Below are 20,547 nucleotides of genomic sequence, written 5' to 3' on the forward strand. Positions count from 1 at the left end.
AACTGTCTAGTAGTGGAGAGAAACCTCTTTCTCCTATAAGAAAGAGGATCCATATTTGGATGGTTCTCATTATTACAAAGTAATTCTGGATTATAGTTTAAACTCTACCTTTAGTAATTCTCTCCATTACCATAGTTCCACTTCTGCCCTCTGAGATGCTGTGTAGCAACATGGCTCTTTCTTGGCCATAATCCTCTACAAGCTTGAGAACAGCTTTCATATCTTCCCATTAAGGGTCACTTTGTCAGCATAGCTTCAACAGCCTTTCTTCTCCTGATGTGTATTTGGGAGCCGTTTCTCCCATGGTTCCCCTTAACATGGAATTAAGATGCAGTGCCCCCAGGCTTTGCCTGATGTAGATGATGAGGCTGTGACCACCTCCCTGATCTGGGCACAGTTCTGTGGTCTCAGGTGGTCTTTGCTTCTTTTGGGCAGCTGTGTTGCAGTGTTGACCCATCCTGAGGTCACTGCATTTGAAATCTCTTGGTCTCTTCCCTGTCTGCGGTGTTCATCTGGTCTTCATCCATCCTTTGTCTCACTGCTGAGCTTTCTTTAACTTAAGTACAGTACATTCATTGATAGTTAGGGAAGTTCATCTTGTTAGTATTGGCACTACTTTCTTTCTGAGCCTTGATTCACCATAACTGACCCTCCCAACCTTGGTTTTGCCATTGGTGAATTTAATAAGCACATCTATGCATGCATTGAGGCCATTAGTAAGCATTAGAAAAGCACAGAGCCCTGGTTGTTTTTTGGGAGGAAGCATTTTCATTCTTAAGACAATTATGTCTTTGTTTTATACTGATGTAGTGAGGAAATGATCAGGCTAGTAGCTGATTAAATCACAGGTCACAATTGGTGGCTTCCATTTGTGGCGCCTCTATAGATCTTGAGTAAACTCAGCTTTGCAAATTGGAAAATTCAATTTTTCTTTCAAGTTGGGTATAATATATAAATTTTTTTTTGGAAACTGCTTGTTACATAGGTTTTACACAATGAAATGTTGGAATTACAAAGAATAGTATAGAAAGCAGTATAATAAAGCCTTTGGACTTGCTCCTTAGAATTAAGACAAGTTGAAAGGCTAACATTCAGAATGTCCGAGAATGTTCTCAGCTGCAAAAAGCAAACACAGTGCTCTGTACTGAACGCACAGTACTGGATGCACTGGTGAAGAAAGTTTCTACGGCAGGATCCTGGTAAGATCTCCTGAGTGAACTGCCAAGCAACTCCGGGTCGAGTGTGTGCTTTACTCATACTGCTCTTTTTGGCTGCTTTTCCCACCAGGTATTGTGTGTTCTAAGGAGCAGTTTTGATGCAGGATGACTGACCGCAGATATTGAACTTGCTCCAAGAAACAGGGGAGAATATGGCACCAGGCATCAAATATGAGTTTTATAGCAGCAGTTCGAGGTGATGGAGAGTAAAGGTGGGAAATAGTAGGACACTCTGGACACTAGGAAGGGCTGATGCAACCTGGAGCAATGAATGCCAGTTGTAAATAGTTAAAGGCACCCTTGGCTTCAAGGGATTTGAACAGAGTAAGGATCACCAGCATAGATAGCTCAGTCTCTATAAGAGCTGTACAACAAGAGGTTAAGTGACCTCCTGACTCAGCCTTCTAACAAGATGTAAAGACTCTCATAAGTTACCTAGTTGGTGCTTGCCTTAGTTCCCCCATTTGTCAAATGCAGATTATAATAGACATCTACCTCACAGAACCGTTGTGGAATTAGGCTGTTTAACTGAATTCAGTTACAACAGGGTCTGGCAGCTTGCTAAGAGGTCATAGGTGCTGTTTTGACTGTGGGGATAGTGGCCATGTATAGACGATTTTATCTTTAAGACCTTGTCCTCTAGGCAGGAGGAAGACTGCAAACACTTTGTGACTGAGTGTGCACTCCAGGTATATGCTGTCAGACTGAAAGAGTCACCATCACCAGCTGGCTCTTCTTGTTTCTAGGATAATGCTGAATAAGTATTGAAAAGTTCCCATTCTCTAGGTTTTCTATTTCTATAACACTTTTAGACTACCATTCATTTATTTGTGTTCTGCATTACGGTATCATCGTTTATTTCAACATATGGCATGTGCTCACTTTCCTAAGTTTGGACACCATTTGCATTTCATGAGGGCTGCTACTTTCTGATATTATGGAGGCAGGTACTTCTCTGACCCAATAAGATGTCCAACTTATAGTAAGTAGGTAATTTCATCGCGATGGAATGGAGAGAGTGAATTTTATGAGTTGGTAGCTTATCTTTTGGGGGCCTTTAAATGAACCATTTGCACACTAGCAATTGTTTTAATCTTGAAATAGGAGCAAGCAGTAAATAGCAGATAGACTTGAATTGGAATCCCAGCTATGACCTAATTTGTTCTGAGTCTCACTTTCCTCATTTATAAAGCAAGAATAACAAAACCTACCTTGCAACGCTGTGAGGATTAATTGAATTTCTTGACAGTGGTGTAGAGTGATATTCAGTGAATATGTGACTATTCTCATCCTGATTTCATATTGTTTGTTAAATGCAGGAAGTTGACATATGCATCGTCCATAGCTAGTAGTTATGTTTATAGCTTTGGGTTCGGTTTATAAAGGTTTTTGAAGTAGAATTTAATGGGATCTACAAAACTTATTCTCACACCCAGAGTTTTTAAAAAAGTAAGCTGTCCCTGGAACACAGGCAGCATATTTCTGCTGTCCCCAAAAGAAGGGACAAGGACTAAATTGCTTCTCACTGTGTTCTAAGATGTGCTAGCAAGACAGGGAGAGCGATGGGCAGGTTGATAGGTAGCACAGAAGGGTGGGTGGGGACGTCCTGCTCACTTTGCTGGACCCCAGTGTGTGCTTGCATCAGTAAATGCCTTTAAGGTAAAATAAAGAAACATAAAGAAATAAAATAAAAATAAAGAAACATTCCGCTAGACTGCCAGCTTGACATGGGCTCAATCTTCAGTCAATACAGGTTAATGCTTTCTGTCAGGGGAAAGAATTTCTTTAAAGACTAATGTTTTCTAACGGTTTAAATTTAGATTTAAAAAAGAAAAACTTATTCTTGAGGTTATCCTAAAAGTGAAGTATCTATTCAGAAACTTTTGCCTTAAAAAAATCTTTATAATGAGTCATTAATCAGGCAGTTAAAAACCAACATCATAGATATCTTTGGATTATTATTATTTACTGATAAGATGATTTTTAATTTTTTTCTGCTTAGCCATTATGCTTTAAAAATACCCTTTAACCTCTTATCCAGAAATGTAAAAATGTCTCCATGTTCTGTATGACAAAATAGATCTATTTTTAGCAACTGTGTGCTCAAAAAAATTTCATGTATTTGGGTTTAAGTGGAAATGCTTCACTTTCCGTAATTATTGGGAACATATTTGCATTGACTCACAGGAGTTCTATGTGCTATCCTTATGTGGTCAAAGATTAGAACTATATAGTTTGAAAGGAGAGTGATCCAGTTGAAAATACAAATATGAGTCCATACTCATCCTTTTGGGAATGAGATAACTTTAGGGCTTCTGTAATTTAAGTATTTACTCAGTTAGAGCTTTAAAATTTCACGTATTCATGTATTGTGGAGAAATGCTTTTGCTTGGCTATCAAATAATGTTTTCAGAGGGAGGAGTCTTGTGTACTATCTAGTGATCATTTGATTTTAAAGAAATAATTGGTATACTGCAGCACAGTCATGCAAGTTCTTGACAGGTGATTGTGTAGAAGTATAGAGGAAATCTATACTTACCATTTCCATGTGATCAGCAAACTGTCATTTGAATTGTTTTTGAAGGGATAGGATGTTTACGGGAGATTTGTCTGCCTTTCTGGTAGGCAGCTTATAAAGCCATATCTCTGGAAAAGTTTTAGTATCCATTAGTAGTGCTGGACTTTGGGGTAATTTCAAGAGGCCCAGGGTAAATAGCTACAATTTACAATGCCAGAAATACCCTCTCCTCATTAGAAATGGCAATTTTCTTTTATTATACGAACAATCCTTTATCAGTGATGCTGTTTACTCTCAGTGTGTCTCATCGCTGGATTAAGGGACATTTGAGGAAGTATAACTTTTGGCATTATGGTTGGTGTAAAATTGTTGAGAATGACAGATGTATATTAAGAGAGAACATGCTTTTGAAAACAATCAGGTAAATGTGAGTCTATCACCTGGCTGTTACTTCCAACTCATGGATCTCTCCCTTTTTTGAAGCATGTTCTTCAGATTTGGTTAAACTATGCTTAAGACTTGGTGATATTATTAATTCTTAGATATTCTCTGGGAATCACTTCTTGTACAAGAGCCTGTGGCAGGAATAGGATAGTGAGAAACCCGCTCTTTCCTCCTCTTACGCACACACTTTAGGACATTTCCCAGCCAGCCACTGTGCTGAGTTCTTCCCACCTGAACGGAAGTGAAAGGAGATGGATGGTGTGTTTAGGTCTGGGAAGCTGTGGTTGTCCAGATTTGTTTGTCCTTCTCACGACTGGGAGTAGGATGGAGCAGGGTCACTTAGGAGCGGAGTGTTATGTGACCAACCCCAAGATGGCAGCAATGTGAGTCTCTGCAAACTACGCAGAGGAGTTGTGCATTATCTGCATGGCTGTTACAGGAGCAAGAAATGAGCTATTGTCGTGTGGTGGTAACCAGCTTCATGGGTGTTTCTCTTATAGCAGCTGGGTCTTCCTGCTCACCTTCCCCTTCTCTCAGGTCAAGGTGGGGAGACAGTTCCTTTCATTTCATGCTGTCTCTAGGTGGCTTCTTTAGTTTCTTGCCACAGATTTGCTTGCTTCATCGTCCAGCCTCTTCTGTCCTCATTCACTTCATCCCCATTTCTTTTTTCTTGCCTTATAAAAGGCTTGGAAATCTTGCAGTTTAGATCTCACCCTCCAAGCCCTGTCTCTGAAAGGTCTCCCTGACTGGCACAACCTAAACTATCTCCTTGGCATGGAGCATCATTCTATTTTTTTCAAAAAGACTATTTTAAAAGTGGTTTTAGTTTCACAGCAAAACTGAGCATGTAGTGTAGATTTTTCACATCCCACCCTCCCTAAGATGTGCAGCCTCACCCATTTTTAGCATCTTTCCCCAGAATGGTTCATTTATTACTTGGATAAACCTATAGGGATCCATGATAACCATCCAGAGTCCATAGTTTGCATTACAAGTCACTCTGGATGCTATACATTTTCAGCGTTTGGCCACAGTATAATGACACGTGACTACCCCTACAGTACCACCCCCCTGCAAATCCTCCATCCTGTACTCACTGCCCTCTCCCATTTGATGATCCCTAGACACCATTGATCTTTTCACCATTCCATAGCTTTGCCTTTTCCAGAATACCATATAATTGCAGTCTTAGCATATGTACGTTTTAAGATTAAGATAGGTATAAGGGGTTCTGATAATGGCCATTTTTATCCTTATGGGTTTCAAAGCAACCTCAGTTAAACTCATAAACATCTTATGTTACGGTTTATGGCAGATAGCACCTCCCTCCAAGTTTTATGCAATCATGGACGTGTCTAAATCTAGCATTTGTGATTGGCTTGTTGTCTAGTGCTTGGATTGGTGATGTGAGTGCTACACTTGCTCCATTAGGGGTGGAGCCGACATAGAGTATAAAGGTGGTGGTGGGGAGACTTGTGCTTCTCTCTTGTGTGGTTCACCCTTTGCTGTTTGTGTTACCCAAGAATGGTGGCCCCCATACCACTCAGCCACTTAGAGCCAACTAAGTATAGACTAACACCTCCAAAATTGTAAGAAATAAACTTTCCTTTCCCTAATTTTGGGTATCAGGTATTTTGTCTCAACAACAAGAAAAAAGTAACCAAAACACCTTACGATTGTTTTTGCATCAAGGTTCCATGTCAAGAACTGAGAAATTTCATATCCAATGTTAAAATATCTTTATACCTATGATTATTCCAGGAATGTCTACACAGCAGGGACTTTGGCAGTGTTAAAGTCTTACAAATGTGTGCCTGCCATACATAGTGAGGTCTATAAGTAATATTAGATTACACACACACACACACACACACACACACACACACATATCCATTTATTGTTCATAGTTGGTCTTAATAAAAATAGAAATGTGTTTGCTAGCAGGCTGTGTCGGGGTTAGAAGCTACTCAAAGCTGTTTCCATGTTCCAGTAGAAATGTTCCTTGACCATCACTGCCACTTGATCACTGGGTGTTGTAAGTCATTGACAGAGAAAAGCCAGAGGAGGGATTAACAGTTCTATCTGTTTGTTCATCCATTAGTCTGTGTGTCTTTGAGAAATGACAGGCGGCACCTGGAGTTCCAGGCCAGCCGTTCCACGAAAGGTCCGGAACAACTGCATACCTGCTTTCAGTAAAGTGCGTTGCTTTCTGCCCCCGTGGCTTCCACCTTCTCACTGCCTGGGCTTGCTGGAACTGCTGCCATTAGTAAGAAGCAGAGCTGAATTTAAATGTGGTCTACTGGGAGATAAGTGCATCAGCTTAGCAGAGACGGAAATTACACCATGAGCCTCTGTGCTATGACGTAAATGCTCTAAAACATGCCCGGTCACTTCTTGCCTGGAGTGATGCATAGGGCTCCCCAATTCCAGCCTTGCCTCATCACAATCTAGTTTCCCAGAACAGCCACAGTGATCCTGTGAAAGAAAATTTAGAGCTTTTTATTGTTCTGCCCCCAATAATGCAATGACTTTCCAGTGTGGGACTGACACCCAAGCCCTTTCAATGGTCTGTGCTTGTCTCTCACCTTTTACCCTCCCTTCCAGTGTTTCAACAACTGGGTTTCCTTGCTGTTTGCATATACTTGAGGTACAAGCCACCTCAGGGCCTTTGCACCTGGTTGCCTTGCTGCAAGAAATATTCTCTTCATCTGCATGACTCTGCCTCTTGTTCCTTAAAGTTTTCTAAAATGGTCATCTCATTTCCCTAGTAGCATATATAAATAAAGCATCTCTCTTACAACCTTACTTTTGCTAGATCTTATGCATCACTCATGTATCAGATGCTTGCTTATTTGCTTACATCTATGTCTCCTCACTGGTGTAGGTTCATGAGGGTGGGCAACTTGTTTTAACTATAGCACCTAGTAGATGCCAGTACATGTGTACGAAATGAATACTCAACGTGGAGGCTTAGGTCTGGTTCTGGCCACATGGGCAACCTTGGGCCAAGCCCTGACCAGGCTGTATCTCTGGGATATCTGCACATCAGATAAATGCCCTTGCCTTCTGGGCAGTGCAGCATTATGGAAGAGGACGGTAGAATGTGTTCATTTTAATTTTTGCCTTGAATAGGAATATTTTTACTCATGCATATTAATCGTAGAGAATGCTGGGTTTCATAGTGACATAATGCATATAATACACTTTGATTGCATCGTCCTGTTACCCTCTCTTGCCTGCCTGTTCTTCTCCTCATTCCTTTCCTCCTGTCTAGTAGTCTTTCTTCTGGAAGTGTTCTTACGAAGATCCATCACACTTTCGGACTCCAGGGGTTTAATCTGCAGTGTGTGGCTGGCATTGTGGTGCTGGACTTGGGCTGAACCGGGAAGAGGGGTGGATCCCAACTGACTTTGCCCTGATGGCAGCTCTGTGAAGCCACCATTCGGCATCCCTCGATTTAGGTCCTGTTTCTGCTGGCTGAGAGCCCCACAGGGTTGATCAGAGGAAGAGGAGACAGGGAGAAAGAGAGAGGGATAAACTAAGTAAGGGGCAGAAACAATAGGGCCAACAAAATAGAAGATGAGCTCCTGCCTTCCAAAGCCCTGCCTAATCTGTCAGAATAAGACAGATTTACCCTGATAGGAGCGCAGGGTGAGCTCTGCTCAGGTGGTCTGCAGAAGCCCGGCTACACGCACATCACAAGGAGAGACCTTTTATCCTGAGGATAAAGGATGCACCTTTTATCCTGAGCTCCTGATTTGGATCAGAGGAAACCATCTTTGTCAGCACCCAGGTTCGGCCCTGCCCTCCCTCTGTCCCTTTCCTTGACTGCAGTTCCAGGAGGGTGGACAGCGCTCTGCCCCGCCCACTTTCATCAGTCCACTTATTTTCCTGTCTTTTGCCCTTGCCTGTTTCAACTCCATTCCATGTTGCTGTGTTTTCCTAGCGCTTTCTTCTGTGGTATTGTCAGCCCTCCCAGCCCTCTACTGCTGCTTTTTATTCCACCCCCCCCCCCCCCGTCCTTCCCTGGAACTAGGGCTGAGCAAACTGGCTGCCGGCTGTGCTTCCTCCTCACCCTGCTACCTTCCGTGTGTGTCTCTGGGCACAGACTGGGCAGGCTTTTTCCTGGTTTGGGCTTTGCTATGAGAAAGACAAGAGCAGGAAGAAGACTGGCAGGACCCGAAACACAGGTGACAGAGGTCCTCAGAGAGAGGACCAAGACAGTGGAGGGGATGGGAGTGCTGTGGGGGCAGAACCAAGTCTTCCTCACAGGTCTTCCTGGTCCCCAGAGTGGGTAAGAGTGATCTGACATCCGAGGCTGAGGCGTTTCCTGACTAGCACCTTGTGGGTAATTGAGAGGGTATTAGAGAGAGGGAGACAGTCGAGGCTGTGGCCCCTGGTCTGCTTCAGGATGGGCTCAAGATCCAGTCAATTATTCTTCTGGGTTTTGGTTTTGTTTGCTTGTCCAATAAGGGTTTTTTTTTTTTTTTTTTTAAATCATGATCAGATCTTTATTTTGTAAACTTTATTTTCTGAACTTGCACTTCTCTTAGTGAAAGCTCCCCAATTCTCTTTTTTGGTAATGGGCATCGCTTGACAGGATCTTCACTGTTCTTTAAGTGTGTGTGTGTGTGTGTGTGTGTGTGTGTGTGCGCACTCACATGTGCACACACAGTGTATCCATGTTGAGGTTGGGATAGATAACTTGATATAAATGCCAGTCAAATCAGTAAGCAAAAGGCACTGTGCCCTGATTCTAGTCCCCTCAGAGCGTCTTCCTGTGGAGCACTGTGTCTGGATGGCTGGACTATCTCCCTGGTTAAGAACGCAGGTGCTTATGTCTCTGTTCTTGGCCCAGAACTGATCACCTCAGAGACAGAGGGCCTAACTGCTCTGACAGTTGCAGTTTGAGCTGGCATTTTTAAGGCTGTCATTGTCCAACACTGCCTTTCAGTACTCGGTTAGCCGTAAATCTGCAGACTCCGAGTGTCACGTAACAGCCACGTGTGTCACTGCTGGTGCGGCTGCCACCTATGCGTCTCTGAGCTGTAGCTGTCCCCACATTGCAGACACAAAGCTTGTTGGAGATGTGAACCACACAAAGACTGGGAGAGTGGTTTTCTGAGACACTAGTGAGACTGGCCATAAGCAGAGCTTTGTGATCTTTCAACAAGACATCAGAGGATATACTAAGGGATCCCAAACAGGAAATGTGGAAGCTTTTTCTTTGCAGGAGAAATATCTTTTCCTGAAGTATGGTGGGGAACTTGGTTACTGTAGCAACATCCTCAACATGGCCTATATGCCCATCAACAGATGAATGGATAAAGTTGCCCTGTAACACACAATGGCGTACTATTCAATCACGAAGAAGAATATGTTTGAGTCATTTGTAGGAAAATGTGCACTTTGAGTCTGTAATGCTAAGTGAAATATATCAGACTCAGAAGGTTGAATGTTGCCTGCTTTCTGTTATATGAGAAAGCCAAAGTATACATAATTTATAGAGCAAATTAAAAGACAGATAATAGGAAACAGGGAGATAGGCTTGTGGAGATAGGAGGCCTAGAGGTGGGGGAAGATGGGAGGGAGATGTGGAGGAGGGGGAGGTAAAAAGGAGTAAGGCCAGGATGGATGTATACCAGCTCCACAGGGTGAAAGTACTATATTCACTACTTCAAACTTGCACTGATAAAAAACAAAGGTGGCATGGGAATTGTAGTATACAAACTTGATAAAAACTTTATGACTACAGATGAACTTGTTAAGTTTTGATTTGTCACATTTGTCAATTCAGTGGACTAATAACTGAGCCTGGCACTTCTGATTCTTCCAGGGTCTTAGAATTTGGCAAATAATACATTTTAAGTGAATAGTGTCATTTTTAGATTTAAAGACAATTGGAAACACCTTTTCAAACTGAAATTTAAATGCTTTAGGATTCCTGTGACCTCAGTTTGAAAATCACTAAAGAAACACAGATAGACTAAGTATCAAACCAGAAAGCTAGAAAAATAAACTAAAGCAAAAGTTTAACAGAGACATTAATTTAAATAAAAAAATGCTTATCTAAACCACTCTTTCTTTTTGGATGGTAAAGCAGGTAATTTGGAATTACAGATCAAATATTACAGATCGTGGTTTATCAAAACTAGACAGGCCCTTTCCCCACATAAATAACACATAAATAAACACATAAATAAACAGAATAGAAACACAACACCCCTTCCCATCTCCTGCTCTCAAGCTTTCTGTACAGCTGAACTCTGCCCCTGTCCTTCCTCACATTGTTCTGTGCTGTCCCTGTGGGGCCTGCAGGACCTGTCTGGTCCCCTGTCTGCATAGCAGACCCTCAGGTATTTGTAGCCACGATGACTGTTGACCCATGAGCCTGCTCTTCTTTGGCAAAACAGCCCAGTTCCTTCAATTGTGTTTCACATGACAGCGTGGCTTTTGCATCCTTTTGACATCTTCTTTGTTGCCCTCCAAACAGGCTGTCAGTTTCACTTCTTTGTGTATTGAGGTATTCCATGGCTTAGGTATATCAGGAAACAGCAGAGCTGACTGATTTGTTCTTTCTGTCCCCGCCTGGTGATTGAAACTAGACCTTTGCACTGAGCTACACACTCCCAGCTATTCCAATTTTGAGACAGGGTCTTGCTAAATGAGCCCTCTGTCTCTCATATAGCTACTCTTAGATGTGTGCTGGATCTCAATCCAGCCCATCCAGGATCTCAATGGGTTACTATCTTTTTCTCTGTATAGTATAGGACAGAATTAGCATTTTTGGGGCTGGGGATTTAGCTCAGCGGCATAAGCGCCTGCCTTGCAAGCAGGCAGGTGTGAGTTCGATCCCTGGTACCGATAAAAACGAAAAAGACAAAAAAAAAAAAAAATTAGCATTTTTACGTAGCCACCTCAAGGACTTATGCTGGTTTTTTATTGACTAAAATCCCAACTTGTGTCTGCCTATTAAACTTCATTTTGCTTCATTCTTTAGTTTTGTATTTGATTATTTTGGGACCAAGTGAATATCAAGGCAGTGCAACAGTGGAAATTATAATATAGGTTTTCTCATTGCCAACCCAATATACTTCCTACTTGGGTGTGCTGATTAAAGTTCTGATACTTGCTTCTGTATTCTGTGTTCTTATGAAACCTGCAAGTTAGTGATTTTAAAAGAAGGCAAGCTGAGAGTCTTTCAAAAGCATACTTCCATTCTTGTGAGGCATATGGAGTCATTTACTGAACCCTGTTATGAGCTGTTTTTTTGTTTAAACTGCATCTGCTATGTTATAGAAATACAGGGTATTTCAGTTCCGAAGTGAATCACTCTGTCAGGTGTGTGAAAGCCAACAAGACGTTTTGATTTGTGTGTTTACATTTTTGAAATGGTGAGTTTAATGCAGAAGTTTGGAAAATGAGTAGCTTTCTTAAATTTAATGTATGCATTTAATTTATGGTACTTATTCCTTTTGATGAGCGATTTTGGTTGTCTAATTTACATCCTTATATCTTTATTAATATTTTTGGCTGCTTGTTTTACCTGCTACTGAGAGCAGCGTGTTAGTCTTCTACTGTGGTTGTGGATTTCCCTATTTGTTCTTTTAGATTTGTTAATTTGTGTCTTGCATCTTCTGAGACTATGTTATTAGGTGTACACAGATTTACCATTGTGACATCTTATACAGCTGACTCTTTCTTTCTTTCTTTTTTTTGGTCTTTTTTTTTTTTTTATTGGTACCGGAGATCGAACTCACGACCGCCTGCTTGCAAGGCAGGTGCTTATGCCACTGAGCTAAATCCCCAGCCCCACAGCTGACCCTTTCATGAGAGATTCTCTTTTTTATTAATAACTTGTCTGGCTTTAAATATACTTTGAGTTTTTGGCTGTGTTACCTTTCTTTTGGTTAGTATCTCATAGTTTTTTCTTGTTTTACTTTTAAACTCTCTGTGTTAGTTTAAAGTGTGTCTCTTTTTATTAGTCCATGTTTGCTGTGCAGAGTGATTGCATTCATCCTGGGGAGCTCATGCCGGCACCTAACACATTGTAATTCTTTTACTTCCTGTTGTGCTTTCCTCCCCCCCGCCCCTGTATATCTAGTTCCCCACTCCATTTGTAGAAGAGCTGTCTCCTTGTTTTTAACATCTATCTTTTGTTTTGTAAAGTGTGTCACTTGTAAGCAGGACACAAGAATTGTCGTTGTTTTTGGATTAAAAAAAGAAAAATATACCGAAAATCTTGGTTCTCTACTTGGAGCACGTATTTAAAATACGTTTAAAATAACTGCTATTATAGTTGGATTTACATTTATCATGTAACTGTCTTTTCTTATTTGGTGCATACTTTTTTGTGGTCTGCATTTTTCCTGGTTTGTCTTCTTTCTGGTTAATCAAATGTTTTCTATTATATTTTTCCTCTATTCTTTGCTAGTTTGCATTCTTTTTTTTTTTTTTTTTTTTTTGTCTTTTTCCATTTTATCAGTACTGGGGATCGAACTCACGACCGCCTGCTTGCAAGGCAGGTGCTTATGCCGCTGAGCTAAATCCCCAGCCCCTAGTTTGCATTCTTTTACTATTCCTTTTTTTTTTTTTTTCAAATTTTCTCTTACTATTCTTTTAGTGATTATTCTCAAAGTTAAGCCATATATTTCTGAATAACTGCAATATAACAAAAGTTATTATTTTTAACACTTTCCTATACTGCAATATATTTCAATTCCACCTACCTTTTATATCATTGTGTATGGTGTAGTTCTAAAATATTTTAACTCAGTGTCACTATGCTTTAAATATATTTTTACAAAATTTTTAACCAGTTTATATTCACATCAATTTTGTTGGGTAATAGATTTGAATACTCGATATTTTAAAAAAATTTTATTTAAAGAAAAAATGAAAACAAAAAAGGGGTAGAAATAGTACAGAATTTCAAAAAAATAAACAGTAAGAAATCACTAGTTGATAGATTACATATTGTCATCTTATAAATAGTTGTTCAAGTTACAAAATTAAAGCATGCAAAGTGGACGTACAAATAGTGAAACTGCAAACAATTCTGTTCAGCAATCCAACAAAAACTTAGCAATATGGGTATCTATATTACTCACTTAAACATACATGCGGTTGTATCCTTTAAAGCACTTTCTTTTCCTCTCTTTTTTATAACAACAATTGCACATTTTGGGTTTTATTACTCCTTCAGTTCTTAATACTTTTTTTCGAAGAGAATAAAACCAAATGTAGCAAAACAAAATAGAGTCAGTCAAAACAAAAGGACGGACATAGTACAGAAGTAAAAACAAAATACAATGTGATCAACAATGGTCACCATAAAGCCTCTTGCTATCTTCAAAAGAATTGCCTGTATCATCAGGTGAATACTCTTGATATTTTACATTATACCAAAGAGAGATGCTTCTAAACTTGCTTTAATGCAGTGGTTCCTAACTTTATTTTATTTTTATACTTTGGATCATAAGCTTCTTTTAAACCTTTTTAAGAATTTCTCAGTAAAAGATGTAAATCTCGCTCAAATAAAACGCCTCTGTTACATGTATCTTCAGAGAGCTTAGGGAACATTTCTGCATCCTTCTACATTTCAGATGAAGTTTCAGGATGAGAACCCCTGTACTGAGCGTATAAAATGTTGAGGAAATGTACAAGGGCAGGTAAATCACTCTTCATGCTGGCCTAGCACAGGAAGACCTTGGTTGGATTCTGGTTCTTTCATTCATTAGAACTGGTATCTTTACTGTTTTCTTTGGAAATGAGACTCATAATACTGTTTCCCTTGGATTAGTGTGGAAATAAGATGAGAAAATACACAAGAAAGCACTTTATAATCTGTGATATCCTGTACATGGGTAGGTAATATTTATATATCAAGAGATATATGTACATCTGTACATATGGGTATATACATACTGCATCAGCAAGCAGAAACACCAAAACACTCAAGATTGTGAGGCAGATTTATTTATGTTGACAGACACTGATTGAGATCATTCCCAGAATATCAGGCCCCAATCTCTGGTGGTCTAGGGCTTACATGAGATAAGCAAGCAAAAGTATAGAGGCAGAATGGCTTGTCAGCTGGGGACTGGGTCTTACAGTGTGGATCTTAGTGACCAGCCATGCATCCCAGTGACCAGCCATTTCTAAGAGACAGGAGCAACTGGAACTTTTTTGGTAGCTTTTTTAGAGCTTTGTGGCCGATATGTTGTACGTAGTTTTAATTTAATTTAGCTTTTGAGTTGCCTTTGTTACAAATACAGTTGTCACTTCCAATGATCAAGGATTATCCATATCTAGGAATGATGTTTTACAGCAGGACCCTACGAACTTTTCTTTTCTTTTCAGCGGGGGTAGAGAATGGGAGGTCAGGGTCAGCGACACAGATGCTAAAGCCTGAGCTGGTACAAGTGCCAGCACAGAAGCTTGAGCTTGCAGAGCTTATGTATGGTGGGGCAGCTCTGGTGGCTGTTCGATGTCTCAGTCAGTCTGATCCCTGGAGGGGGCTGAGTCCTCTGGACTGGATTATTTTGAATCATTGGTGGCAGGCTTCCAAGCAGCAGCAGGAAGCAATCTGCTGTGTAGATTATCCCTGAGGAGAGTTTTGGCCAAAATAGTTTTGTCCAAGGTAACCACAGCATATCTAGTTGGTTAGACTTCACCCCTAACAGATCTGCTTCCATCGGTAGACAGGGTGTACTCAGCATTTGTCAGGGGTCCACTTTTAGAACAGTTCCTCCCAGTGCAGCTGGTGGCACTTGGACAATTTACAATGAGCTTGTCAGCTTTCTTGATTAGAAGGACAGTGACTGTTAGAAATGCAGAGGCAAAGGCAGTGTGGGAGCAGCCCTTAGTGACCAGATTCAAGTATTTGCACAGGTAGGCCACTAGGTGCTCCCAGGGGCTGAGAGTCTGGGTAAGCATCATTGTTTCTGTGAACTCAAGGATCAAGATTTGTTTTATTTTTGGTCTGAGAATTAACTCATGATCTGGTGCTTGCCAGGCAGGTGTTGTGGTATTGAGCTATATCCTCTGTCCTGGGGATCCAGATTTTATAGAAGCCAACAGCTCTAAGAAATCTGTGGCATTTTTAAAAAACTAGTTTCTAGGGGGCTGGGGATTTAGCTCAGCGGCATAAGTGCCTGCCTTGCAAGTGTGCGGTCATGAGTTCGATCCCTGGTACCGATAAAAAACGAAAAGGACAAACAAAAAAACTAGTTTCTGCCAGGTATTACAGCAGAGCTTTTATGCCTTTCCAGCAAGCATCTTAGGTGTCATTAATCAGAAGTGCAATGAAGAGGAAACACATTTTTGAATCTCTGGGAGGTTGAGTCCACGTCACTTAACCTTTGAGTCCAGAACTGAGGTCTTTGCAAAGAGGAGCTGGCTGACAGGAGCCAACCAAAGGCAGAACAAAGCATTCCTTGGGTCCAAGCAGGTATACCAGCAGGCCATGGTTAGCAAGAGCCTGAGGCAGCATATATGAAGGACAGTCACGTTACCATTGGCAGCTCAGAGATATTAAACAGGCTTTACAGGCAGGAGAGGTATAATTTAACAGTTTGACAGTATATACTCTTTGCATAGGGGCATGATGGAGTGAAATCTGCTGTTTCTGAACATAGTAGGAGTTTTTAACCCCTTAGTGGAATTGAGTCCACTAGTGAGCTGGCCTTTTGTCTCAGGATTTTCCCAGTTGAAGGGTCTTGAGGGGGCAACTTGCAGGCAGAAAGGGTCTTTTAAATCTAGCCAGTCTCAAAAGGGAGTATGGGTCAAGAACCACAGAGTGCAAGGTGATGGCTGCATTACTGACAGCATGGAGATCTTGCCTGGGGTAATTAACAGTCTATCAGGCTGATGTGTGAGCTGAATGCCTGCTTGTGCTTTTTAATGACACCTGATAGCAATGGAGGTCGCGGTGAGGTGGCAGGGTTGACAACAAGGCCCAGAGGTGGATTTTTAGTCTGTACCTCTGGGAGGATAGTTTTCAGAACTTTGGGATTGCGGTTATTGGTCTCAGGCTGATGCAGGCATCATTTTCCTTAGGGGAACAGTCCAAGTTGAAAGTGCAGGGTTAAATGAGAGGAAGGCTGACTGGACGGTGTGAAGGACATGTCCTCCCAGGCTGCAAGTTTGTGTCTGGCAGAAAGGGCAAGACGCAAGAGCCCCTGTTGCCCTGGTGATGGTAGCTTGTTGATGGCAGAGTTTTGTTCCATTGTGTACCAGAAAAGTCTCACTTTTGCCCCTGACTTTTGCAATGACTATGGTCTCTCGAGGACCCAATTTGCAAGAGCTCAGTCTGTCCTATCTATTCAGGCCCAACAGGGTGCAACTCATTTATCAGGGCTGACAGTCTAATTTTTCCTCAGTCAAAAAGTGAAACTCAGAAGGAATCGTTGGCAGTCATCTCAGGTGGGCATTAGGTGGCATTAAATTGAAACAGCTTGGATGCTAACCATGTGCACACTGTTTGGTAATAGGCTTTTCTAAAAGTAGGCAGTCAATTTCAGTGGCAATTTAAAATAAATACAAATTAAATCTGCAAGCAGTGATTTATTATCTAACATAGGGATTACTACCAAAAGCTACTTTTGACAAGATTGAGATGAAATGAATACTCTTTTCAAAAATCTTTTAGTTTTATGAAAATTTAAGAGAAAGTTTCAAAGCCAAGTGGATGTGCTTGACCACATATAGTACAGTAATGAAAGTTGATACAGTTTTTGGAAAGCGATTTGGCAGGTGGTGACAATTTTTTCACATTGTTGGACCAATTTCTGGAATTTTATTTTAAAATAATAACTTACAGCATAAGAATGCACATTATTTATCTTATTATTGTTTATAATATTAAAAAGAAATACACTTAACATACAACAACAAAAGAATGCTTAATCATGGAATTATAGATGAAGTGCAGTTAGAAAGTTGTTAAAGACTGGAACAATATGGACATTATTTTTGTTAGAAGACAGGAAAGCTCAAGATTGTATGTATTCATTCCGTGAGTGTAGCTATGTGATGATTATTTGTGTGTATGAAAAAAACCTGTCAGGTAAGAGGGAAAATGGAAAAAAGATGTCAATGTATGTGAAATTCAGAAGTCTTTAATGGCTCTCATTTTTGTTCAGTAATGAAGACTTTAAAACAATCTTCTAATATTTGTTTTTGAGACAAGGTCTTGCTTGCTATGTAGCCCAGTCTGGCCTCAAACTCACAGAGATCCTCCTGCTTCTGCCGTGCATGCTGGGACTACAGGAGGGTAGTGTTAAATGTTGGGCACGGATTATTGTGTTAAATGTTGGGCATTTCATTAGTTGGCAGGCATTGTGTTTTTGCCCCTAATACATAGCTGTTGTCCCGAAACTACCTTTACCCACTGATGTGAAATACACCATTATGACCTGTACCTGCATCTATCTGTCTGTGGACCTTGTCCTTTGGGGTCTGTCTGGTGCTTTGTCAACTATTTACATGACCCTGCTTTTCATTCTGTATTTTGTTTTGCCTCAAGACAAGTGCTCACTCTTCTCCTCACAGCTGAAATATTTATTCTCTGTCATATTTTTGTTTCTTTTTCTTTGCATTTACCTTTTCAAATGAATTTTAGAGTAAACTTACTGAATTCCTTTTGAAGATATTCAGCTTGTGTTCTGATTGTATACATTCAATTTATTTGGAGAGCTACGTTTACCTCCCATGCTTCTGTTTGCTTCTAGACATATCAGTGAAATATTTGAGAATTTCGTATTGAGGATGCAGTTCATAGAAGTGTTATAACACATCACTTCTGTAGAGATGCAGAGTAACTAATATCAGTACCACCAAATTTACCTAGGGAAGATGATAGCTTTCAATGTCCCAAATCAAAGAATGCAACTGAATCCAGACCAGGAAATGAAAGACATATGCTGTGATTCTGTAAACTGGAATTTATTTTTACAATATATGAAACAAGTGGCATTTTAGAAGAGCAGCAGACTCAAAATGACCACCACGGTTAGAAAGAGCCCAGTCTTAGCCAAAGGCGCTCACCTGTGGCTATTTACTGTCGTGGCTGCTTGGTAGATTCTTTCAGAAATCCATTTCCTTGTGACCTCCTGAGCAGTTTTGGGTCTTCGGAGCCTTGCGTTCCTTTTCTGTGTGCAGCATTCTTGTTTTTTCTTTGTCCTCCTTTCCTGCTGCCACCTCTGCTCTCATTTTCTCCCTCTGTTGTTCTTCACATCCTCTCCTTTCCCTTCTCCCTTTCTATAACATCCTTATGTCTTCCTGGTGTCACTATGATGCTAAGTCAAGGGCTCTTTTAACTGCTGAATGTAATACTTATGGTAGGACTTCCAGGTGTCTCTACAATGGATTGTCTCACTTTTGACTTGAAAGTTGTTTATTTTTACAAACATAAAGCAGGAGTGCTTCTTGAAAAGAAGCCATCATGAACTGCAGGACATGACCATTAGGGGAAGCTTTGCATCAGGAAAGGTTGTGATTAAACTCTTTGCTAAGTGGTAGCTCTTGTTCACCCAACCAAATAAAATAATAATATGACTAGTATTTGGAAGAGAGGCAGATTAGCTGTCCTTGTGATTTGTAAGATCTTTGATCTATTTATACAATCCGTTTTCTGTTTAAAAAAACATAAACAGGTCAGGTCAGATTCTGTTCTAATAATTAACACTCCCTTTAACAAGTAGGAACACAAAGCAAGTTGATCTTCCTTTTTTAGGAAATGGAATTTCATCTAAGTTTCCTCCCTCAGTCATATCTGATATTTGTTTTTTTGCAGGTCTCCTTCCTGAACTGTTTTGGAAGCTATTATAGGGTAGATTTTTCTTGGCATGTTACTTTCTACTAATGATGCTTATGTGTATATACAGGTCCCTATTCAGAGAGGGAATGGTTCAAAATTGCAGATCAGTGATTTTTTGCAGAACACCATAATTTGTATTTATATTGGTTTATGATTTCAGACTGACCGTGTCTGTGTGTGTGTGTGTGTGTGTGTGTGTGTGTGTGACTGATTGCAAACAACTATAAAAGCTATGTAACTTTTCTACTTAAAATATGTTAAGTGGCATTAATTACCATATGGCTGCCAGGAGGAGGAGAAGGAGGAGGAGCTGTGGACTGATCTTATTTTTGCCTCCAATCAGTGGAACTCAGCATTCATCCTGCAGGTCATGCTGCTGTGTGGGATGTCAGGCTGGTACCGATCCAAAGCACACACGTCCAGGAGACCATGTGACTTCTCTCTGTTCACCTCCCTCTCCGCAGTGGAGTAAAGAGCTCTCACAGAGAGAAGGTTTGTTTTTGTTGGGTGAATACACCAGAAGCCCAGGTGCTTCTCTACACTGGGCGAGCTCTGGAGGTCCTCCAAAGTGGGCGACCCTTTCCACCCCTGGACTCCACTTCCTTGCTGCGCCCACAGGCTGGGTGGAATGTGCTCTGTTCCCAGAGGCCCCACTCAGTGTTCCTGGTCTGAGAGTCTGGAATCCTGCAAACCCCTGAGATGACCCAGCAGGCTGCACTGTTCTTGCTGCTCCCTAGGGTGTAGCTCTGCTGACTTGCCCCACCCTAACCCCACACAGAGTGATGCATGCTTGAGTGATGCACGCTTGAGACCACTGCTGATGCATGCTTGAGACCACTGCTGATGCATGCTTGAGACCACTGCTGCCTCCCTCCCTCTGATACTTGCCCTTGGAGTGCCCTGGGTGGCAGCTCCTCTCTTTGAGATCAAGACATTTTTTAGGGCTTGATGCTAACCAAAGCTTTTAAAAGCAAGTGTGCAGCCAAGCTGGGTGGTAAGGTGAATTTGGTAATACTTCAGACAAAGTAAATAGTAAATGGAATTGGCAGAGCAGGTGTGGGTACAAGTAGTTCTATTTATTTGGCAAAGTTTGTGATAATTTAGTAGTCCAGTAAAAGATAAGGGTGGGACTAAAAATGATTACCATGAACCTTTGTAAGAACCCTGGAGTTTTAGGCCCAGTATAAAAATTAATATAAGCAGTGATGTTTGATAGGTTGGAATTTAAAGTTAAAGATGATAAAGTATCACATTTGTCTAGTAAGTTAAAAAACAAAACAAAAACCTACATCTTCCCTCTTCTCTGAACTTCTTTATCTGTAAAAACAGAACAAACCAGCTCTGACATCCATACTAAATGTATCAGGAAATGTCTTCCTCAATGTCAGAAATGTTGTTGTTGGCCAGGAGGAGCTATGATATTTGAGCTCACTCACATGAAGCGAATATAACAAGTGACAGTGTTTTGGACCTGTGCCCTTTTGTTGTGGTCTCGTAGAGCCAGGACAAGGAACTACAATGATGCTGTAACTTACTCATTTTTTTCA

The 20,547-nt window shown here is 40.9% G+C and overlaps 1 protein-coding gene and 1 pseudogene across 3 annotated transcripts in view; both read left to right on the top strand.

Annotated features, from left to right (window-relative positions):
- LOC134478128 (large ribosomal subunit protein eL37-like) overlaps positions 1-20,542 on the top strand; it is a 59,251-nt pseudogene extending 38,709 nt beyond the window's left edge.
- Arhgef28 (Rho guanine nucleotide exchange factor 28) overlaps positions 1-20,547 on the top strand; it is a 299,340-nt gene that overhangs the window by 85,346 nt on the left and 193,447 nt on the right. The gene's annotated exons all lie outside the window — the stretch shown is intronic.

This window comes from Cavia porcellus, unplaced genomic scaffold, assembly GCF_034190915.1.
Source record: "Cavia porcellus strain 051 isolate PalLab524CR breed Dunkin Hartley unplaced genomic scaffold, mCavPor4.1 scaffold_11, whole genome shotgun sequence".
Classification (NCBI taxonomy): Eukaryota; Metazoa; Chordata; class Mammalia; order Rodentia; family Caviidae; genus Cavia; species Cavia porcellus.